Below are 25,125 nucleotides of genomic sequence, written 5' to 3' on the forward strand. Positions count from 1 at the left end.
CGGTAACCGGTGCGATCAACAAAAGTAGCACAAAACCATGATTTAACTTACAGTAAACGCTTCCGTAACCACAGGAACTGAAAACAATGACCAATTCAAAAAAGCACTGTTAACAGTGGGTACTTCCTAAAAACAGGAGAAGTTACAATTCTCTGTGATACCAAGTAGTTATTAAGTGCCATTTTGCCAAGAATTCCAGACTTTTTAGAATATGGAACTCTGGGTCCTCAACAAACTCTAGTAATACACTAATTAATGAGAACATTATATTTTAGTGGCATGTAATAAATCAGGAGTTATAAAAAGATTACCCTTAATTATGCATAAAAATCAGTCTGCTGCATTATTCCCCCATAAGGATCAAAGGAGGCAGCTTGTATTTGAGGATCTCCTGAGACCCAATAGGAATAAATAGAAAATTATTTAGGAGACTCAATAGGGAAAAAAGTTCTACTTTTTTGGAGGGGGAGAGGGGTAACTTTTTATTTTGATATAACTTCAAACTTACAGAAAAGTTGCAAGAATCATACAAGAAACTTCCCTAATACTCTTTAGCTGGATTTAACAATTGTTTATGTTTTGCCCCATTTGTTTTATCATTCTCTCTCCCTCTACATACATGCATGTGAGTATGTTTATATATATGCATACTATTTTTTCCTGAACCATTTGAAGGTAAGTTACAGACATCTTCCCTCTCTCCCTAAACAGTTCAGTATGTATTTCCAAATGTCCACAGGGACATTCTCTTTCATGAGCAGAGTTCAATGATTAAAATCAGGAAATTTTACATTGATACAATCTTATTTTTCATTCCACAGTCCACATTCAGATTTTGTCAATTGGCCCAATAATCTCCTTTGTAGCCAACTTTTCTCCAGGTTCAGGATCCAATCTAGGGTCATGTCTCTTAAATTTCTTTTAATCTGGAACAGCTCCTCAGTCTGTCTTTGTCATTCTTGACCTTGACATCTTTTTAAGAATATAGGCTGGCTACTTTGTAGACTGTCTCTCAATATGTGTTTGACTGATGTTTCCTCATGGTTACATTCTGGTTATGCATTTTTGGCAGGAAGACCACAGAAGTGTGTTTCTAGTTTTCAAGTGACAGGAATAATACTTTCATAAAATACGTTTTTTTTTTTCTTTTGTGAGGAAGATGGGCCCTGAGTTAACATCTGCCAATCCTCCTCTTTTTGCTGAGGAAGACTGGCCCTGGGCTAACGTCCATGTCCATCCTCCTCCACTTTATATGGGACGCCACCACAGCATGGCTTGACAAGCGGTGGGTCGGTGTGCGCCCGGGGTCCGAACCAGCGAACCCTGGGCCACTGCAGCGGAGCGTGCGCACTTAACCGCTTGTGCCACCGGGCCAGCCCCGATAAACTAAGTTTATTGGGAGGGAAATTAACTTCCAATCTTTCTCCTATCAAACAAAATAGTTAGAAATATTTCCTTAAAAACTTGGCTTAAACAAAAAACAAGACTGACAACAATGTAATATCATTTTATACCCATTAAATTAAATTTTTTAAAATTAAAACTATAACACTCAATCCTGGACTGGGTCCTGGAGCAGCAAAGAGGCATTAATAGAAAAACTGGTGAAATCTGAATAAAGTCTGGAGTTTAGTCAACAGTGATGTACCTATGTTGGTTTCTTAGGTTTGACAAGTGTGGCACTATAATGTAAGAGGTTAACAATGGCGGACACTGAGCAAGGGATTCAAGGGAAATCTTGATATTATCTTTGCAGCTTTTCTGCAAACCTAAAATTATTCTAGAATGAAAAGTTCACTTAAAAATTATAACCCCCAGTACTGATGAATGATAGGGAAAATAGAAGCTCTTGCATTCTTGGTAGCAGAATAAACAGGCAGAATCCTCTTGGAAAAGAGTCAGACGTTAAGGGTCCTAAATATCCTTGTTGCCTTTGAGTCTATAATTCTACATGGAAACATTGTAAGGAAATAAACCTAACAGAAAAAAAGCTACGTGGACAAACAAGTTCATTTGCAGCATCATTTATAATCATGAAAAGTTGGAAGTGACCTATATGACAACAAAATAGGCAAGATTAGGAAGTCATAAAAATGAGGCAAATGAAGACTATGTCACATCAAGGGAAATGCTTAAATATGGTAAATGAAAAAAAAATTATATATTCAGTATGCTTATACCTATGTAAAGATCAATCTAAACACAGGAAAAAGAAATTACCCAAAATCTGTTTGCACAGGATTATGCCAGGAAAATGAACATTGTCTTCTTGGCTTTTTTTTTTTCCAATTTAACAAATTTAACTTAATTTAAACTGTTAAAAACAGTTTTATTGAGACATAATTCACAGATCATACAATTCATCTTTTTAAAGTATATAGTTCAGCAGTTTTTTAGTTTATTCACAAAGCTGTGCCACTATCACCACAATCAATTTTAGAACATTTTCATCATTCCAGAAAGAAACTCCATACCCTTTAGCAATCACTCCCCATCCTCCCCAACCTCCAGCCCTAGCAACCACTCACCTTCTGTCTCTAAAGATTTGCCTCTTCTGGACATTTCATATCAATGGAATTATACAATAGGTGTAATAGGTGGTCTTTTTTGAGTGGCTTTTTTCTTTTTCTTTTTTTTGGTGAGGAAGATCGGCCCTGAGCTAACATCTGTTGCCAATCTTCCTCTTTTTGCTGAGGAAGATTAGCCCTGAGTTAACATCTGTCCCCATCTTCCTCTGTTTTGTATATGGGATGCCACCATAGCATGGCTTGATGAGCAGTGCGTAGGTCTGTGCCTGGGATCCAAACCTGCGAACCCGGCGCCGCCAAAACAGAGTGCATGTACTTAAGCGCTACACCACTGGGCCAGCCCCTGACTGGCTTTTTTCACTCAGCATAACGTTTTCAAGGTTTATCCACGCTGTAGCAGTTATAAGTACTTCCGCTTAATGGCCAAATAATATTCCATTGCATGGATATACCACATTTTGTTTCTCCATTTATCAGATGATGGACATTTGAGTTGTTTCCACTTTTTGGCTGTTATGAATACTGCTGCTTTGAAATTTGCACATAAGATTTTGTGTGCATATGTTTTTACCTCTCTTGAGTATGTACCTAGGTGTGGAGTTGCTGGGTCATATGGTAACTATGTTGAACATTCTGAGAAACTGCCAAACTGTTTTCCAAAGTGGCTGTACCATTTTACATTCCCACCAGCAATACTTTAAACTTTTATAACAAAAAATGTACAAGAAATCTGCAAAAATTAACTCCTGCTCACCATAAGGTAATGCTACATTTGAACGGACTCAACATTTGCAAAGTAAAATATTGGCTCTAGTAAAATACAAGCTGGGCTTTTGCAGGTTGGCAGATTTCCCACTTGCCGAGAACAGGCACAAAGACAGGTGTCTCTTGTCTTTTTTAAAATAGTCTGTCAGTTTGTTTGCTTAGCAACAGGAAATAGGGTGGTCTTGGATCTTAAAATTCTGAACATAATTATGTGTCTTCTCAAAGCAGTTTCTGAACCAGGGAAGCTGAAGAGAGAATGTCACGTTTCACATTATTGTTGACACTAGAATAATAGTAGGAATTGACAGGTTTTTGAGAGACAGATGTTATTGCCGAAAGAAGGACCGTGTATCAGGATTTAAGGATCTGACATAATGATCAACTTTTTTACGCCTTCCTATTACTTTCTGTAGTTGAGTGCTTGAGGTAAATCTATAATCAAAGATTTCAGTTCAGTTCTTCCTTTTCCTGTCACAGTTACCCATCTGCAATTTCTTAAAAAATATTGAGAGTTGGGGAAAGTGATAGCAAAGCAAACAAACCCAACTGAAAATACTTATTAAGGAACAGAGGGTAACTTCTTCAATCAGGCATTCCTCTTTGCTGGAGGAAAAGAGGGGACATACATAAGGAGATATCAGCAAGTTTAGAATTATTGTAATGATGTCTCGGTTAATAATTACTAACTGGAATTTTCAAAGCAAGAGGATCTTGACCACTACTGTACTTTGAAAAAATATTTGTTATACTTCGTTTTACAATATGCTGAGGAAATTTTAATTTTTTCTTAATATATTTTTTCCCCAGACAAGGGAATTGGGAAGCATCAAGGTGAATGTAGAATGGAAACAGAGCTGTCAGACTAAATTTTCAGCTTTTCACACAGTATAATTATCACTTTTTAGTTTCCACATAAACAAGTCCTTAAATTACATTAAGAAGATTTCAAAAATATCCCTTAATAAAAACTTACATATAACAATCCTGAAGGAATTATTTTACTTTACCATGTGTTATAAACTGAATTGTGCTGGCCCCAAATTCTTATGTTGAAGCTCCAATCCCCAATGTGACAGGGCCTTTAGGGAGGTCATTAAGGTTAAATGAGGTCATAAGGGTGGAGCCCTAATCTGATAGGACTGGTGTCCTTAGAAGAGGAAGAGACAGCAGAGATCGCTCTCCACGCACAGGCACAGAGGAGAGGCCATATGAGGACACAGAGGAGGGTGGCCACATGCAACACAAGGAGAGAGGCCTCACCAGAAACCAACCCTGCTGGCACCGTGCTCTTGGACTTCCAGCCTCCAGAAGAGGGAGAAAATACATTTCTGTTGTTTAAGCCACCCAGTTTGTAGTATTTTGTTATGGCAGCCTGAGCCAACTAAGACACTACACCAATGTGATTTGTAACTGTTCTTTCCTTTTTGCCACTGTGATAGATTATAGACACAACCAAATTTTCTCAACTGAGGCCACAAAGAGATGTCTCTGGCCGCTAAATCCAATAGTCATTGGAACTATCTAAATTTTAAAATGAATCCACTAAATTTAGGCTCCAAAGGATGTATTCTAAGTTATTTTGTAGGATAAATCACTATAAAATCAATATTTTATGAGTTGTTACCACCAGGGGGCTTTACCTCCCATTTCTTTAATTCATAGCTAGCCTCTCTATCCCCATAGCTGGCCTCTCCACTATCCTAGATCAGCGGCAAGAAGCCAGGACCAAAGTATGGCTAACCTAGTGACGAACAAAGATGGTGATGATGGTGACAGTGGTAAGAGTGGTGGTGACAAGATCAGTGAACATTTGTCAAGCACTTACCAGATGTCAAGCAGATATCTATTACCTTTTTTAATCTTCAAAACAACCATTATTATTATCCCCACTCTTACAAGATTTAGCAAGGTTGAACAATTTGCTCTCTGTCACAGGATTCAAACCCAGACACAAGCACTCCAGTGCCCATTTCTTATGCTACAATTCTCAAAACTGAATCATTTAAACTCAAATTGTGTTACTGAACCATAGCTTTTTTGAAAAAATAAATAAAAATCCCTAATAATGAATCTGAAGTCTATGTCTAATTTCTTACTAAATACAACCAGTACAAAACCAGATCTACTAAAATAGACTCTAAATGGAACTTGTACCTGATAAATAAAACCAAGTCCCTGTAGGGTAAATGGGAAGAGTAGAAAAGCAGGCAGAAGCTTCAGGAGAAATTCAGCATTCCTAAATTGTACCAGTAGGTGATTTTCAAAAAATGATGGAACATTTTTTGTTCAACATTTTCCCCAATACCTCTAGGCCAAAGCAACTGCCTTCATCAAAACAATACAAGTTAAGTCTTGGTTTCAAGTAAAGAACAGAAGCTTAACAAGTGTCTGAGAATATCAAGGCAACAGCTCATTCTTTTATAATACAATTTAATATGCCCTGTATCTGCTCGGAAATTCCCAAATAGGGTGACTCAGGATATAACTATGTCTCTTAGAGTTCCCTGTTCACTAAAGAATTACCACAGAGAGACAGAACACCAACTCCATTTTCTAATTCTGAGAGACCTGAGTAAAGATAAAAGCAACTCATACTCTACCACAATTAAAAAAGCAATCTCATCCACAGGCAGGCTCCTTTTTCCTAAAATGGATTAACCACCTGTCCATTCCTTCCTCATATATTTAATTTTTTTTCACTATATTAACATTATTAAATTAACTAGAGCTTCTATTCCTAGAGCATAGATTACCAAAAGTTGGATTGCTGGGATAAAGTATATATGGCTATTAACTGTGATGGTTATTGCTAGATTCCTTTCCAAAAAAAGTTCTAGGCACTAACTTTTTTTTCAGACTATATGAAGCAGGCTGTCCTTTTCTACTAATACAGTATTTCATAGACTATAAGTACACAAAGTTTGGAAAGTCTTCTAAAGAACAAGAAATCAATATTTGTTCTCCTGTGGAGGCTTCTGTAATCCCTTGTACTATCAAAAGGAGAAAAGAAACTGTTACTCACAAAATTTATCTGCCTCATGCAAAATCGACTTATGTTTCCTTTTCCCATTCTCGTTCACTTTTCCTCTCTTCCCCATCACTCCACTGTAAGATGTGCACCTATATGTATGAACGCAGCTTTCTCACTTGTAAGAGCCTTGACACCTAACACACTTGTCCCATAATTTCACCACAGAGAAGGCGAAAGGAACGATAGTTGGGTAGCCAAATATTTCCACAAAAGGTAAGACTTTATTGTTATTTTCTTTCTTGACTATGAGAGAAGCTAAATCCCTTAAAGAAAGGCTCCCTCTCATCATTTTCCTAAGTGAAATCTTTCTTCCAGTAACTGAAAAGTGAGTAGATATATTTATTAATTAAGGCTCTGAACCAGTCTGCTGAGATTTGCTCTTCTACCGACCAGTTGTGTGACCTGGGAACAAGTTACCTAACTTCTTTGGCCTCTGTTTCTTAATCTGTAAAATGGGTACAAAAATAGTTCTTACTTTGGAAGGTTGTTGCAATGAGAGTGTGTATATGTTTATGTTTGTGTGTATATTTATAAATATTTATATACACACATATATAAAGACCTTAGTACCTGAAACACAGTAAGACCAATGTAAGTGTTAGCTGTAAATCTGAGCCACATTCCCCACTACCCACCTGGAAGGCACCCCTAAAAGGAAGCAGGATGTGGAGAGTTCAAACTTCATTTGCCCTCTAACTCCATGTGAAATGGGAGGCATGCACACCTGGCTCAAAGAGAACAGCTGTCTCCTCTCCCTCTTTGAAGTCAGCGGGCCATTCTCATTCACCAGGTGTAGCAGGGGAAGGGGCCCTGGGCCCTGCCCCACGGGAGCTCATGGTCTAGCGAGCCTGGAGAGAAGAGCAGTTACTACCGTCTCCTGAAAACAGGTCTGCAGATCTAGTTTTAGGGCCAGGACTTGAAAAACTGTTTGTGTATTCAGTTTAATTTCTAATTGTTTTCTGAATAGAAACACACATGAATTAAAAGCTATTAAGATAAAAGAGGTCCAGCTGAACACAGAGAGACTACCTTTTGACTTGTCATCGCTCTGGGTCAAATGAAGTCACATCTTTGAGGATGGCAGAGCTGAGGGGTCACCATCCCCATGAAGGCACAATGGCTTGGTATTAGAAACCTGGGCAACCGCTCAGAGCCCCACATTAGGGAGATTCTTGTGCACTGTATATAACTGAGCAGTGATTCAAGGGGACTCTTGGTGAAGGAAGCACTGTGGGCTAGCTAGGATAAGAAACTGAGGCTTATACAGACAACTTTAAGTAAGAACCCAACTCCTTCACCCCCTTCCCCTACTGTTCTTTCCTGTAGCAAGTATGACAGGGCCAGGCCCATATCCCTGGGGCCCTCACCACCCCAGTACATGCCCACAGTGTCCTCCTACAAGCACCCATGCCTCCTGGCCTGAGCACTTTCCTCGCTGCTGTGCAGCTGCCAGAAGTGGAGCCAGGCACAACACTCAGTCAGTGACAGACGGGAGGGGAAGGGTAAACGCCTCCCTTTCCCACCCCCGTGTGCAATAACTCTGAGGCATGTTCTACAGTCTTCCAAGGTTCCGTAAGGGGACTGAGCTCCAGCTGCTCACAGAGGTAACCTACTCAGTCACACTCTTTATCGGCCCTGTCACTTTCCTCTCTCCTCTATCTGGGATTTTTGGGACCACCTCCTACATACACTACTTATACTCAAATCCTTGTCTCAGGATCTGCTTCCCGGCAATTCCAACCTAAGTCATTTCCTCTTTAAATATGGGCACTTCAGGATAGTCTTATGACTCCTTTCCCTTGCCAGGATGTTTATTTTAACCAGGTGTCCCCTCCAGAACACGGGTCACTTCACCCCTTGGAGATAAGCCTGGGCTCTACAGTGGCTGCCTTGGTCTTATGAATACTACTCAGATCCTGGGAGCTGCAGGCTGTCCTCTCAGGATGGAACTCTTCCCACCGTGTAACGCTGGGGTGTCTTTGTCTGGTGCCTCTCCTGCCGTGGGGCTTCTTCCGCTCACAGCTCCACCACCTCTCCTGACATGGCTCAAATCCAGAGCCAAAGCCACTGCACACTAGGCACACATCTGTCTTCTTGCTTGAAGTTTTCTTCAGTGGAGCTTGAAGGTATTTCTTCTCTCCAAAAAAGCCAACTCAAATGGATGCTCCTTTTATTGGAAATGTGAGCAGTTTAGAGATGGGCACTCTGCTTTTCATGGCTCACCTGATTCAGCTGGAATATCACAGCACTAAGGGAGACCATTTCACTAGCTCCCAGAGTTAGATAAAAATGCAGAATCTAAATAAATAATTGAAATATTTCACATGATGTAGCTAGGATGTTTTTATCTGGTCAGGAATTCCTCCCAACTTTTGAAGAGCCTTTCACCCATGCTCACTTATAAGGCAGTGCAGCAAGATGGCTAACAGTATGGCTGCTGAGGCCAAATGGTCAGGGTTTGATTTTTGCCTCTACCTAGCTGTACAGTCTTAGACAAGTTAACTTACCCCTCTGAGCCTCCCTATAAAATAAGGATAACAACAGTATCTACCTCCAGGATTGCTGAGAAGATTAAACAAGTGGGCCCTCAATTCAGTGACTGGCATCCTTATAAGAAGAGATGAGGACACAGAGACATGGAGGGAAGAAGATGATGTGAAAGACGTAGGCAGAGATTGGAGATCTGCTGCCACAAGACAGGGAAGCAGGAACCACCAGGAGCTGGAAGAGGTGAGGGAGGATTCTCTGCTGTTGGTAAACTGTGTGTCAATTGTAGGGCTCTCCCTTTGTTCTCACTCAAACCATAAAACCTAACAGTACCTTGTCTTAAAAATTCTGATTATCACGTGGCTTATCATATGGCTGTCCTGAAGATCATGGACCATGCCCGATGCCATCATTTAAATTTCTCAGGTCCACAGTTATCACCCCTGAACTCCTTCATTTTTCATTGTAACTCACTGAAATCATAGTCTCCATCTAAGAATGAGTAAGGAATAATTTTAAATGTATGGGAGAGAAAACCCAGCTAAATTTAACTTAAAATAATTTAACAATATAAGAAGAAGGAAGAAAAGATTCGATGAGGGAAGAAATCAGCTCTTGGTAACGAGACTTGAGGAGTAGATTGTGTCCAGGCACAGAGATGCAGCATACAAATGAGGGGGCAGGTCTTGTCCTGACCGTCCCCCATGCCCATTCCTACTCTGCTCTCCTCCCAGGTGGTCTCAAACCCAGTCAGTGGCTCCTACACTGTGACCTCGCTCAGCTCCACTCCCCAGAACTCCAGGTCTGGCAAGTAAGAACCCCGTGTATACCCGGCTCCTCCTCCTGTTCCATAAAGGGTCCTGTGCCTGGATCCTGTTGGACCAGAGAGGGCCATTTGACACCCCATTGCTAGGACATTGGGGATTTGGAATATGCAGATTAGCTCACACTGAGGAATTAGAACACCCTAGTCCTAGGGAGGAGTCAGCCCCACACCAAAGCTGTGTGCTCTGGGAGGGAGCCATCACTGTGTTAAATCCAGAGGCCGTTGTCAGGAGGCACAAGGCACAGCTGTCCACCTCCACTCCCTCTCTGCCCTTCCGTTTCTCAGTCACTCTTTGACCCTCTGAAATAGGCTTCCTTCCCCATGACTGCTAAGACTGCTCTATCAAAGCTCTTCAAGAAAGTCCAGAAAATTCCAGATCCTTCCAAAACCACCTCAGTCCTTTTCCTTCCTGACCCAGTGAAAGATCCCCCCATCTCACTTCTGTAACTTGACCCTTTTTGGTTAATTTCAGGTGTCAACTTGACAGAGCTAAGGGATGCCCAGAAAGCTAGTTAAGCATTATTTCTGGATGTGTTCACACGGCTGTTTGTGGAAGAGATTAGCATTCAATTCCATAGACTATGTAAAGAGGCCCACCCTCACCAGTCTGCGACCTGATACTACCACAAATACGCAGGCAAAAGATAAGTTCATCAAATACCATAAGAAACTACAGTAACAATTCAGAGCAGAAGGAAATGACAAATCTCCAGAAACCAACCTTGAAGTCACAGAAATTTACAATCTAATTAACAGAGAATTCAAAATAACTGTCATAAAGAAACTCACCAAGTTACAAGAATGTTCAGACAGTTCAATGAACTCAGGAATAAAATTAATGAGGAAAAGGAATACTTCATCAAAGAGACTGAAACTATTAAAAAAAAACAAGCAGAAATTCTGGATATAAAGAACATAATTAATGAGATAAAAAAGAATCTAGAATCCTTACAAAATAGAGCTGATATCATGGTTGAAAGAATAAGTGATTTAGAGGATAGAAATATAGAAATGCTTCCAGTGGACGAGGAGAAAGGACTCAGATTTTTAGAAAATGAAGGAATTCTTGGAGAAATATATGACGCAATTATAAAAGCAACCTAAGAATTATACATATTCCAGAGGGAGAAAAGAGGGAGAAAGGAGCAGAGAGCTTGTTCAAAGAAATAATAGCTGAGAACTTCCCAACCCTGGGCAAGAACCGGACTTACAAATACATGAAGCCAACAGAACGCCTAATTACATCAATGCTTAAAGACCTTCTCCAAGGCGTATAATAGTAAAATTGGCAAAAGACAATGACAAAGAAAAAATCTGAAGGGAAGCAAGACAGAAGAAAATAACCTACAAAGGAACCCCTATCAGGCTTTCAGCATATTTCTTGGCAGAAACTTTACAGGCAAGGAAAGAATGGAATGATATATTAAAAATACTGAAAGAAAAAAACTTTCAGCCAAGAATACTCTATCCAGTGAAATGATCCTTATGATACAATGGAGAAATAAAAGTTTTCCCAGATAAACAAAGGCTGAGGGAGTTCATCGCCACGAGATCTCCAATACAAGCAATGATCAAGAACGCCCTCATACCTGAAACAAAAAGAAGGCAAATGTCTACAAAGCTTTGATCAAAGAGATAAATAGACAAAATCAGAAAGCTACAGCTCTGTTTCACAACAGGGTAGCAAATACTTAATTATAACTTAAAAGAAGAAGGGAAGGAAGGCATCAAAAGTAACTATAAACACTTCAACTTAGTCACAACCGCACAACACAAAAATGAATAACTTGTGACAACAATAACTCAGAAGGAGAAGAGGAAAGGGATGGAACCTGCTTAGATTAATGGAGATAAGAGGCTAGCAGAAGATGGACTATCTCATCTATGAGATCTTCATACAAACCTCACAGTAACCAGCAAACAAAAAATCAGAGCAGAGCCATAGATCATAAAAAAAGAGAAACGTCCACAGAAAAACCCCAAAATGAAATGGTAGTCAGAAACACAAAGGAAGAGGAACAATGGAAATATAGATTAGGTGGGATTAAGCACTCATGTAGCAATAATCACTCTAAATGTAAATCGATTGAATTCTCCAATCAACACACACAGAGTGGTGGGGTGGATTAGAAAAGAAGACCCAACAACATGCTGCCTCCAGGAAACACATCTCAGCTCTAAAAACAAACAGGCTCAGAATGAAGGGATGAGAGACAATACTCCAAGCAAATGGCAAATAAAAGAAAGTAGGTGTTGCCCTACTTATATCAGACAAAGCAGACTTCAAGATAAAAAAGACTATGAGAGACAAAGAGTGGCAGTATATAATGATAAAGGGGACTTTCCACCAAGAGGACATATCCCATTCAACATAGTAGTGGAGGTTTTGTCCAGAGCAATTAGGCTGGAAAAAGAAATAAAAGGAATCCAAATTGGAAAGGAAGAAATGAAACTCTTGCTGTTTGCAGATGACATGATTGTAAATAGAAAAACCATAAAGGATCCATCAGAAAACTATTAGAAATAATCAACTACTACAGCAAAGTTGCAGAGTACAAAATCAACTTACCACAATCAGTTGCATTTCTACTCTAATAATGAACTAACAGAAAGAGAACTCAAGAATACAATCCCATTTACAATTGCAACAAAAAGAAACAAGTCTCTAGGGATAAATTTAACCAAAGAGGTTAAAGACCTATACAATGAAAACTATAAGACATTATTGAAAGAAATCAATGATGACCTGAAGTAATGGGAAGATATTCCATGCACATGGATTGGAAGAATAAACACAGTTAAAATGTCCATATTACCTAAAGTAATCTACAGATTCAATGCAATGCCAATCAGAATTCCAATGACATTCTTCATAGAAATAGAACACAGAATCCTAAAATATATATGGAATAACAAAAGACCTCGAACAGCCAAAGCAATCCTGAGAAGAAAGAACAAAGCTGGAGGCATCACAATCGTAACTTGAAAATATATTACATAGTTATAGTAATCAAAATGGCATGGTACTGGCACAAACGCAGACTCATAGATCAATGGAACAGAACTCAAAGCCCAGAAAGAAAACCACACATCTGTGGTCAGTTAATCTCTGACGAAGAAGCCAAGATCATACAATGGAGAAAGGAAAGTCTCTTCAATAAATGCTGTTGGGAAAACTGGACAGCCACATGCAAAAGAATGAAAGTAGATCATTATCTTCCACCATACACAAAAATTAACTCAAAATGGATAAAAGACTTGAATCTAACACTTGAAACCATAAAACTCCTAGAAGAAAATATATGCAGCACAGTCTTTGACATCGGTCTTAGCATCTTTTCCAATACCATGTCTACTCAGGCAAGGGAAAGAAAAGAAAAAATATACAAATGGGACTACATGAGAGTAAAAGGCTTCTGCAAGGCAAAGGAAACGATGAACAAAACGAAAAGACAGGGCCGGCCCCGAGCCTCAGTGGTTAAGTGTGCGCGCTCCGCTACTGGCGCGGATTCCGGTTCGGATCCCGGACGCACACAAATGCACTATTTTTCCGACCATGCTGCGGCCGCGTCCCACATACAGCAACTAGAAGAATGTGCAACTATGACATACAACTATCAACTGGGACTTTGGTGGAAAAAAAAGGAGGAGAATTAGCAATAGATGTTAGCTCAGAGCTGGTCTTCCTCAGAAAAAAAGAGGAGGATTAGCACGGATGTTAGCTCAGGGCTAATCTTCTTCACAAAAAAAAAAACAAAAAAAACGAAAAGACAACCCACCAACTGGGAGAGAATATTTGCAAATCATATATCTGACAAGGGGTTAATCTCCAAAATATATAAACAACTCATACAACCCAACAACAAAAAAACAGATAATCCAATCTAAAAATGGGCAGAGGATATGAATAGATATTTTTCCAAAGAAGATATACAGAAGGTCAACAGACACATGAAAAGATGTAAAACATCACTAATTATTAGGGATATTCAAATCAAAACTACAATGAGAGATCACCTTACACCTGTCAGAATGACTATAATTCCCAAGACAAAAAATACCAAATGTTGGAAAGGATAAGGAGAAAAGGGTACCCTCACACACTGCTGGTGGGAATGCAAACTGGTGCAGCCACCAGGGACAACACTATGGAAATTTCTCAAAAAATTAAAAATAGAAATAGCATACCTTCCAGTTATCCCACTACTGGGTATTTATCCAAAGAAATGAAATCAACAATTCAAAGAGATTTATGCACCCCTGTGTTCACTGTGGCATTATTCACAATAGCCAAAACATGGAAGCAATCCAAGCGCCCTGCTACAGAGGAATGGATAAAGAAGACGTGGTATGTATTATATACAATGGAGTACTACTCAGCCAGAAAAAAAAGACAAGATCATCGTGTTTGCAACAACCTGGATGGACCTCGAGGGTAGGATGTTAAATGAAATAAGCCAGACAAAAACAAATATGCATGATTTCACTCATACGCACAAGATAAACATACACAGGGATAAAGAGAACAGATTAGTGGTTACCAGAGGGGATGGGGGCTGGGCATTGAGTGAAAGAGTTAGAGGGGCACATATGCATGGTGATGGATAAAAGTTAGACTACTCGTGGTGAGCACGATGCAGTCTATACAGAAATTCACAAATAATAATGAACACCCGAAATTACACAATGTTAACACCCTTTATAATTTCAATAAAATAATTAAAAAAGAAAAAAAATAATTCATTCTTTTTTATGGTTGAATAATATTCCACTGTGGGGATATACCACACTTTGTGTATCTGTTCACCAGTAGATGGACGTTTGGGTTGTTTTCCGTTTTTGTCTAGAATAAATAGGTTGTTATCAACATGTGTGTACAAGTCTGTGTATAGACATATGAGTTTATTTCCCTTGGATGGATTCCTAGGAGAGGAATGGCTGGATAGACGTATGTAATTATTAAAGACGCATCCAAGCTATTTTTCACCAGCACTCGAGGAGAGTTTCAGTGACTTGACATCTTCAACAACACTTGCTAGAGTCAGTCCTTTTAATTTTAGCCATTCTCAAGTGTGGTAGAATCTCATGATGACTGTCACTTACATTTCCCCAATGACTCATGTTGTGAAGGAGAAGGCAAGCCACACACAGACTGGGAGAAAACATCTGCAAAACATATCCCTAGAAAAGGACGTGTATTTATAATATATAAAGAGCTCTTACAACCCAATAGTAAGAAGAAAAGCAACACGTCATGGCTTACCAGGACACAGCAGATCAGGCCTGTGATGAGCACCAGGAGTCCCGCCAAGCAGATGAGGATGAGGGCCCAGAAGGGGAGGTCTGGGGAGACGAGTGCTGGGGTGAGCCACCTCCTGTCATCACCCCAGGGCTCCTGCTGACCCCACTGTGCCTCAACCGTCCTTGACAAGGGTTGGCCAACTTTCCTCATCATCCAAGACCCTGTGCGCATGGTTCTCTTCGATGAGGCACAGCATCAAGATACTCGCCCCCTACCGTGGGCTGGGGCTTCCTGCCGGTTTACCAGGCTTCTCAGTCAAGGTGTCATCTCTGTTGGGAGAATATTCTGGAAGTGAACGAAATGGAGAATGCATGTGAGTGTGTTTCACTCTGTTTAATAAAACTTTAGACACAGAAAAATAAAGGGAACAGTCTCATAAACATCCATCATCTAGATTTAACAATGTACATTCCATCCAATTAAAACAATATTTCATCAATGTATAAATTATTAACACTTGCCACCCTTGATTCATCCCATGTTTTCAATGAAATATTAAAGTCAAGTAGACATCATGATGTTTCACCCCATTTTACTTTCCATCTCTAAAATGTGAGCACACTTTGCTACAAAATCCAAGACTATTATCACAGAACAAAAGTTTAATAAATTAAACCAAATTAATACCTCTGGGCACAGAGGACTGAATTTGAGCTGGACTTTCTTATGACAGCTGGGGGGAGAATGGGTCATCACAGTTGGCAAGCCTATGGGATCTCTCTAAATTCGTAAATTCCCACTCAAAAGTGTTCTTCCGTGCCTAGAAACACACCATCCCCTTCTCCTTTATCTATTTGCTTAATATTCATTTTCTAGGATTAACCTACAATGTAATTTCCTGCAGGAAGTCTTTTTTGATTTCTGCCTGCAAGTATGAGTTTGTTCAGATCAAATAATTGATAAGTTTCAATTCTCTATTCTTGTTATTGCCAGCTGCAACATAAACTCCAGGAGGGAGTGGGCATGGGGGGAGGGGTGCAGGTCCCCCTACTTGTGCCTCTACCCAGACAACCTCTTAGAGGTGTGCTGTCTGATATGGAGCAGCAACAAGTCTCTTTTTGCATTAAAATTAATTTTAGTTAAATAAAATAAAAATTCTAACCTCAGTAACATTAAAAATCAGTAACAATAAAGACCAGTCACAATACCATCTTTCGAGCACTCAACAGCCACATGCGGCTATGCACTGGACAGCACAGATATAGAACATTCCACCACTGCAGAAAGTTCTAGTGCATTGGTGCTCATCTAGAGCGGGACTTGGCAAACTATAGCCTGTGGATCAGAAACCACATCCACTCCCAAACCTGTAAGTCTGCTTCACACACAGCTGGAGGCCCTCACTGACCATCTGGCCCAGTGGCTCTCAGTGCAGAGACAAGGAAACAAAAGTCCAGAGAGGGAGGTGACTAGCTTGAGGTCACAGAGCTGTCTAGGAGAAGGTGAGGGCCTCCCATACTACACTGGTGTCCTTTTCTCTCTCTCAATGGTGGGTAAAGACTGGGGACTATGCCACCTCCTGCCAGCCTGAGAAAGTTCAATGTTCTCTCAGCCCCAGGCCTCCAGAGTCCCTAGAAAGGCCTTACTTTCTTCCCCAATGACCAGGAGCCTTACCATCCCCAAGGACATTCTTTCCGTCCAGGGTAAAGTTCTGCAGCTGGGTACCATTCTGGTCAGCTGCAGGAATTCCTCATAGATGGCAACTCTGTCCAGTCTCTGTGCCAAGGCAGCTGGGTACACAGTGAGTCCACTGCAGTGTGGTTACCATGGGGGACCAACCTGGAAGGACACAAGGGATGAACAAGGGTGTCTGGAATTCTACCGTGATTCTAGATTCCCTAATTCTGGGTCCTGTCCAAGAGAACTTTTTGCAATAATGTCAACATTTGTCTGCACTACCAAATACACTCATTATTAGCCCCATGTTGTTATCAAGCACTTAAAATGTGGCTAGTGTGTGTGAGTGAGGAACTGAATTTCTCACGTAATTTAATTTAAAGTAATTAATTTATAAATAAATAACCACAGGGAGAACATTTTTGAAACTTTGGAGTAAGGACTTCTGCAAACGCATAAAAACAATGAGAACACTGGTAAAAATGGTCAAAATCAACTCTTCAGAAGTCTAGAAATTAATCAAAGGCTTCTAAGAATCTGAGGAGAGTTTAGTGAAGACACACGGTGGAATCTTGATAAAGGGAGAAAACTTTGTGGCATTATAACTTGCACTATTCCCATCCTGCTCTCACAATATCCTCCATAACTTTGAAAACCATCAGTCTCAGAACCATGGTAGCTGAGGCAACCAGCAGCCCATCAGCCATAATGGGTTTGGAGCTCTGAAAAGACCCATCCCCACCGAACTGCAACTAGCTGACCTGCCTGGCAGATCCCCGAAAACGCCCCATGTTCAGGGCTTGTTGTTACTAGACTCAGAGCTTGCCCAGGAGGAAAGTCTGTCCCCAGGGCACTTGCTAAAAACAATCAGGACTAATTGCTTTATATTGTAGTTGCCTGAGGGAGTGATACCAGCTGAGGCAGGCAAGAGGTGAGCCAAAAACTTAGAAGACAAATCGGGGGAATGAGATGTCCACAGGGGGCTTTGAAAAGCTCCAGGGTATTTGCGGGCATCTAGAAGGCCACAAGGGCTCAGGCCTGTGGCACGCCCAGGAAAGATTTGAGAACATCTTAATCTCTCACCTCTAGTTGAAGGGTTGGCTTAATATCTGAAAACTTGATTATGTAATACACCATATTAATAGAATAAGCGCCAACACCATGCAATCTCGACCACATATACAGAAAAGAATTTCACAAAATACAACGGCCTTCATGTCTAAAAAAGAAAACACTCAACAAATTAGGAATAGAAAAAAACTTTCTCAACCTACAAACAACATCGATGAAAAACCCACGGCTAACACCATATTCAATGCTGAAAGACTGAAAATTTCCCCCTAAGACCAGGGACAAGACATTGATGTCTTCCCTCATCTCGTATGTTAATCACAGGTACCAGAGGCTCTAATGAGGGCAATTAGGCAAGAAAAAGGAATAAAAGAAACCCAGATTGGAAGGAAAGACATAAAACTATTTGTTTTGCAGATGAGAAGATATTGTATATAGAAAAACCTAAAAAATACACCCCCCCACACACACAATATGTGAATCGTATCCCAATAGGTGTATAAAAAATTTAAATTGCCCCATCTGGTGAGTGGCTCCAATATTGGAGAGCACAGTTAGACCGCTAATATTTGTTGAACGTTTCCAGAAGAGGAGGAGGAGGAGGATGCTGGAGGTTGGTGGCCCCAAATGTTAATGCTTTTCTCAACCTCCGAAAACCTATGGAAGGAAACGGTAGGATTAGCTGACAGGGATGTGGGGAAGACTGGGCACCATGTCAGTGACTTCCAGATCAAGGATGTGTCACAGGAGCTCAGAGCCATCAGCCACCAGCTCAGCCAATGCTTCCAATCTCCTCAACCTACATCAAGTTGGTGACCAGGCAGGAGTGGAATATGTCTCACAGCTGGCCGCCTCTATAGAGCTTGGTGACCTAGAACAAACACGAAGGAGAGTGGGTGAGATGGAGGTCTCCTGGAGATGCAGGGGGCCACTGGAACCAGTGAAAGATCACAGACCTTGGCTCAAGGGAGACCTGACTTCAAATCCTGGCTCTGCCCCTAACTCACTCTGTGACCTTAGGCACAATAATCCCATTACTGAGCTTCAGTTTACTCATGTGAGAAATGGGGAAGGCAGCTAGGACATCACCTCCGGACACTGAGAGAACCCAGGCACGCAGGGAAAGTGAAGGGTTGAAACAATCACGTTAACAGATGTAAGTCAGATGGAGGAATGACGGTGCCCTCAGGGCAAGGAGCGATGTGAGAGGGGAGACCCCACCTGGTCCTGGGTGTCCCTCAGCAGGGCGGTGTACTCCGAGGATGTGGGCTCCGGGTTGCTGAGGTTCCACCTGATGATGTGGAAATGTAGCTGGTGCTCTCTCTGGATGGACAAACTCTGGGCTGCAGAGCCTGGAGCCACCGAGAGGAAGAGCAGACAGGTGGAGACTCTCTGCTCCCAGCACAGAGGCATGGTGGCCCACGGGGTCAGGATGTTGGGTGCAGACGGCGTCCACACTGCTGGCTTCCCCATCCTTCTCAGGCCTGGGGAGAGAGGGACGTGGGGACTCTAGAGAGAGGTCCTGAAACCTCTGGGGTGGGGGCCAGAACAGGAAGGAGGAAATGGGAGGATGGGGGGAGACAGAGAGGGGTGGTCACAAAAGTGGTCATTAGGGGCAAATGCTCAGGGGAGGGTCTCGCCTGAGGGAGACCGGTCTGCAACTCAAGGAGAAGAGGCCCAGGCTGCTCTTCTTGAACAAGGATCCAGCTGGGGAGGGAGGAGGAGGAGGAGGAGCAGGAGGGACAGGGGTTGGGGGAGGGGCTGGGTGGGATTTAACCCACCAGGAGCTGCTGGGACCAGGGTCTCACCAGGCTCTGCAGGACCCTCTCAGTGGAGTTGAACGTGGCTGAGCCGTTGCTCCTGTCTGATGAATACCGGAGGGTGGAGATGGGGAAGGTGACTGTGAGGGTCTTCAGGTTGTGCCCCAAAGCTGCAAGACAAGAGGGAGAGCGATGGCCATCACTGAGAGCTGGCCTGAGACCACACCAGAGTCCTGCACTCATTATCATCTGTCGTCTTCTCTCCCAGGGGCACCACCACCCACCCGTGTAGTCACCCAAGTCAGAACCAGCACATCTGCTCAGCTCCTCCTCCCTCCCAGTAACACCAATTCCAGTAGCACACTGGTCCTCACACACACTCCCTCTCTCCATCCCTGTCCCAGCTCAGGTCTTAACTTCCTTCACCGGGACCAACACCCCAGCAGGCTCACTGGATGCTCTGTCTAAAGGATGTTCTACATGGACCACTAGAAGAATCTTTCTGAAATGAATACCTCACTAGGGCCACCACTGCTCTAGTACCACCCATGGCTCCCTATGGCCTTCAGTGTTTAGTTCAACCATCTTGACCTGGCACTCAAGGCTCTACTCAATCTGGCTCCTGCTGACCTTTCAGTCTCATTTTATCCATCTACTGCGGGTTAAATATTATGCTTCACGCAACCCAAATTCATTTCAATTCTCCCCATACGGCATGTTGTTTCCGGCTAGAGCCTTTGATCATGGAATCCTTTCTGCCAGGAAAACCCTTCATCCTCTAGTTGCCAGCGTCCCTCCTACTTGTTCTTAAAGACTCCATTCTGGTGAAACTTTCTCTAGCAAGCTCTTCCTCTCCAAATTATGCCAGGCGCCTCTCCCCGAAACATCCCACATTGTACTATAATGGTGTGTTAATATCACAAGATTAGGGGCTCTCTGAGGGCTGGCCTTAGACTGAATCGTTAGTATAATCTTTGTGATCAGCATGATTGCCCAAAAAACAAAATTTCACACCCTGGCTTCCCAGCTCCTGGATCACAACTGGCTGGTGGAGGACTGGCGCTGGAGAGCTTCTCTTGGGAAGGAAAAGGGACCCCCAGATACTTGTGGTGGCTTCTGGTGGCACAGGTGATGATGAAGTATGCAGGGATGTGGTATCTGGCTCGGGAGTGGTGGCGAGGGCTGTCATCAGGGAGCGACAGAGTGGGAGGAGCCCCCAGGCTCACCCGGGCTCCAGCAGTGGCTTTCCCAGGACCACCATTCACAGGTGAAGCATAAATGAGAGTGAGGGGACGGGTGACTGTGTGAGTAGATGGATGAGCAAGCCTGTGGATGAGAGGAGCCCGAGAGAGAGATAGGTCAACAAGAGAGACTGAACTCGGAGGAGAGACAGATGGATGTGCAGAAAACTGGACAGACGGATGGGATACCTGGAAAAGGAGGACCAAGGGCGGGGCTTTAGGAGAATTAAAGTGAAAACCACGTGGGGTCAGAATGTGGTGGAGAACATGTCTGTGTCTAAGGCTTTCTCACACTGGGCTGGGACTCTCTACCAGAACCCAGGAGGGAGAGAAGGGATGAATTAGGCCCCTTCCAGGTGCTTCCCTCACCAAGGACAGCGAGTGAAGGAGAACATGTGCTCCCCAACCCCAAATGCGGACGGGACCCAGGACATCAGGACCAGGAATACTCACTGGTGGTAGTCGGGGCTGCGGCTCCACAGGTGTAATCTGTGGAGAGAAGGCAAGAGGAGCTGAGCAAGAGCTGGGGTGAACATAAAGGATTAAGGGAGAGGGAGGATGTAGGGAGCTTTGTGGGGAAAGCAGAGGGGAAAGCAGAGGGGAAGAGGGGAGTGGTGTTCAGGGGGGAGGCAACGAGATGGAAGGTGGCTGGACCCAGTGATCACACAGTGATGAGAAGACTGATCCCAGACCAGGAGCATAGAGAGATGGATCATAGCTCACTTTAGAGCAACGGAGGCAACACAGAACTCTGACTGGGAGAGAGAGTGTGGCTGTAGCACAGCCCCTCACCACTGACGTAGAGGCTGTCCCCGTCCAGGGTGAGGGAGCCCAGGTGGGTGACGCCCTGGGTCTCATGGTGCGGCTCCCAGTAGAGTCGCTCTCTGTCCAGCCCGGGACCTGCGGGGGTCAGAGTGGAAGGTGCAGATGATGTCCACCCCAGTGGCTGCCCCACCCTTCTCAAGCCTGGGGGAGGGAGAACCTGGGGACATGGAATACTGAGCAGGGGTCCTACTGGGTGTGGAAAGCGAGAGAGGGGAAGGGAGGAGGCTGAGGGAGAGGCTGAAGGGGCTGCTCTGATGTCTGGAGTGGCTCTCCTCGGTGTCTCCCATGTGAGACAACCCCCTCACAAGTAAGGCCTGACTTCCTTTAGGATGTGGAGGGGGGCCTGTGAGTGACAAAGAGGGGTGAACACACAGACCTGGGTGAGGGGGCGCCTGCAGGTCTGCACGGACAGCAGCGAGGAGAACAGTCACTGCCCTGTGCCATCTGACACATGCAGGCAAGAAAGTACCGTTACGTTCTCTCAGTTCCACACTCCAAGGTCTTTTCTTTCTACTTCTTTCCTACTCCACAGCCATCACCCAGGCCTAGGGAACAGTCACCTTATTCCTCATCTTATTCCCAGCACCTCCCATCTCGCCTCTTAAGTCTACATTCTTAACCATGAAGTCCATCTGAACCCACGTGCTTAGACCAAACGCTAATCACATCCTCCTTCTACTCGCATCTCTCCAGAGTCTTCCCACTTGTCTTAGAACAGAGTCCCAAGTCTCCCCTGATCTGGCCCTGCCTGTCCCCGCTCGCCGGTGTGGCTCACACCCCTCCCCCTGTGTTGACTCGGCTCAGCCATCCCTCTTCTCAGTTCATGGACACACCAGGCTCTCTGCTTCAGGGGTGTCCTCATGCGGGTCCCTCTGTCTGAAACGCTCTCTTGAACACACTCCCACACCCTCACTCCAGTCTAACCCTCCAACTAGCTAAATCCAGTCCCATCTCTAGCTCTCAAGCTAAATATCAGTCCTTCTCAAGAGGGCTTCCCTGTCCCCTCAGGTTGAGTCACCTTGTGCCAAACTCCCACATCACTCTCATCATGAACTGTCTAAAATCCAAATTCCCAAATACAATATAAATTCCACGGAGGTGGGACAAGGTCTCTCTGGTTCTCCAGGTCCCCATGCATGTGGCCCAGGGCCTGGCTCATCAGATGAGGAACCATCCCGGTTTGTCTAGGACTGCCCTGGTTTGAACACTAAACGTCCTGTGTCCTGGAAAACCCCTCTGTCCTGAGTAAACAAGGATGGTGGGTCACCATAAATTATAAACTCAAAGACTATCTATTGCATGACAAGCACACATTCCCCTCAAGAACATCACAGGAAAGCTAGAATGAAAAAGGCACACACACATACACACACAATTAGTAGAGGCCAACAACTAAATACAAAATTACTTAACAAGATTCTCTGCAACGTGAATCACCAGACCGTTATTTCAGAAAAGTTTCAAGAAACAAAGTTAATTCCCTTTAGAAGGCAAGGTGGTGAGGACAGTCTTTTTAGAGACTAGTGCCCTGCCCTGCAATCTACAGTGTTGCTTAGTACTCCTCCAAATGATTTGAAATGTCATAAAGAAAGAAATGCTCAAAAAAAATCTGGCTCCTGCCAAATTCATTGTTAAATTTGTTATTAATACAAAGAAGTTCCAATCATCTTTTTCCCTGAATGCTCCTATATTTCAAATTTTTGTGGAGGATTTATAAGACTTTAGAAGTCAAGTTGAATGGGTCTAAGGAATGTTGCTGAGTATCCCTACTAATATTTAATGGGATGTCTTCTAATACTACATACACACGCAAAACATTTCTGTATTTATATTACATATAAATCCTGATTTTTGAGTATTATGCAATGCCAGTAAATCTATATTTTCTACTATAATACTCATTTGCAGTTATTTACATTTGTTTTATGTGTTCTTATTTGCATATAACAGTACTTACTGAAATATTTGCCACACAGAACCACACACAGCTTACCGTCTTTCCCTTGAATATAATCCATCAAACATCAATAATTTTTCTCAAGATACCCTCACTCTCAGTGTCCATGTGGTGACAACCTGAGCCCAGGAAAGCCCACTAGCAGGTCTTCTGCACAGCGGAGGCTGCCGGAACCTGCTGGTACCAGGTCGACAGGGTACTCACCTGGTCACACAGAAATCCATGGATCAGCGAGGACAGGTGGACCCTGAGCCTGGTTTCACCTCAAACTTGAGCTCCACGGATGTTTTCGTGTCTGAGGGGGGAAACAAAAGCGCAAACAAGCTTTTGAGGCCTTTTCTAGGGTGTTGGATGGAAAGTTCACCCCATTCACTTTTCTTTTTTGTATTTACTGATTTAACTGTAACTGTTGGCTGTGACTGGATTTTCCCGATTCCTATCGAGTCACCTGCTCCCCAAGATGGGAGGAAGCAGCTTCGTGCTGTGTGCACTTGTGTCCCTCAACTCACTTGGCTGGACAGACACTTTTTGGTGACTCTGGACCCTTTAAACAAGGTTGTCATTTAGGGACCCTGTAAGTGGCTCGCTGACTGGTCAACAATTCCCACAATTCATTCAGGGCTCGGGAGATTTTCAGGCCCTGGAGCAGGTCTCCCAACCTCGGCACCACTGACATTTGGGGCCGGATAATTCTCTGTCGGGCCGTCCTGGGCCCTGGAGGACGCTGAGCAGCATCCCTGCCTCCCCCTCTAGATGCCAGGAGCGCCCCCATTTGTAACAACCCAAACACCGCCTCCAGACGCGGATAAGCCCCCTGGGGACAAAATCACACGGAGGACGGTGACGGGGACTCTGAGGAGGGGCCGGCGGCGCCCGGAGCCGGGAGGAACAGCAGCCTCGGGCGCCCTGAGCGAACAGCCCGGGGGAACCGGGGCTCCGGGGGGACGGAGGGACGCCGGGCCGTGACGGGGCTGCCCGCGGCCCAGGCCCCTCCCTGGACCGCGACCGGAGACGGGACCGCCCGCCGCTCACCGCGCTTCGCCCCTTCGGCCGAAGGTCCACGGGAATGCGGTCCGCGCCGAGAAGACTGGACACACCGCGCAGACCTCCCGCTCCATCCACGGCGCCGCCCGCGCTTCCGCTTCCGGTCTCGGGCGGGCGTTCTGGGAGGACGGAAGTTCGGGAGGACGGACGTTTGGGGGCTCCGGGTTGAGGCGGCGTGGGGGGCGGGGCAGGAGGGCGGGGCAGGGCGGGGCCGCGCCCCCCAGCCTCGGGGGAGGTGTCTAGTTTCTAGAGTTAATGTGAGAGCCCGGTCCCCGGGCTGGGTCAGCACCAGGGACAGGGACCAGGTCTAGGGGCGGGGCTGTGGGTGGAAACCAGTTCTAGAGGCGGGGCTGTGGGCGGGGACAAGGGTGCGGGCGGGGCAAGGGGCGGGGACCCGGCTGTGGGCGGAGCCAGGCCCCAGCGTTGTGCGGAGACCAGTTCCAGGGGCGGGAAGAGGCGGGGGTGGGGCTGGAATAAGTCAGGCCGACTTCACAGTGGGAGGAAATCAGCTCCAGGGGCGGGGCTGGAGGCGGGGCTGGACCCCTAGACTGTACAGGTAGCTGGATGTTGAACAGCTTTTCTTCATTCCTTTCCTCACGTTTATACAGCCTCATAGAATGATGTGCCCATATTGAGAATTATAAATTTTTTGTGCGTGTTTGCTGTTCGTA

At 44.1% G+C, this 25,125-nt stretch overlaps 1 long non-coding RNA gene across 6 annotated transcripts; it reads right to left on the bottom strand.

Annotated features, from left to right (window-relative positions):
* Window positions 1-12,304: 12,304 nt before the first annotated feature.
* LOC147911368 (uncharacterized) lies at window positions 12,305-24,574 on the bottom strand. Of its 6 annotated transcripts, none has more exons than XR_015550943.1 (10): window positions 24,443-24,574; window positions 23,615-23,705; window positions 21,421-21,528; window positions 20,402-20,713; window positions 19,436-19,557; window positions 18,849-19,111; window positions 18,431-18,498; window positions 16,554-16,718; window positions 14,901-15,224; window positions 12,305-14,818 (listed from the first exon to the last, which is right to left on the bottom strand). It is a non-coding gene; the product is annotated as an uncharacterized LOC147911368 (long non-coding RNA). The 6 variants fall into 6 exon arrangements; XR_015550946.1 differs by lacking the exon at window positions 18,431-18,498 and having other exon boundaries at window positions 14,901-14,980; window positions 15,155-15,224; window positions 24,443-24,573; XR_015550944.1 differs by lacking the exon at window positions 18,431-18,498 and having other exon boundaries at window positions 19,409-19,557.
* Window positions 24,575-25,125: the final 551 nt, after the last annotated feature.

Source organism: Ceratotherium simum, unplaced genomic scaffold (genome assembly GCF_057802395.1).
Source record: "Ceratotherium simum simum isolate JZ-2026a unplaced genomic scaffold, ASM5780239v1 HiC_scaffold_43, whole genome shotgun sequence".
Classification (NCBI taxonomy): Eukaryota; Metazoa; Chordata; class Mammalia; order Perissodactyla; family Rhinocerotidae; genus Ceratotherium; species Ceratotherium simum.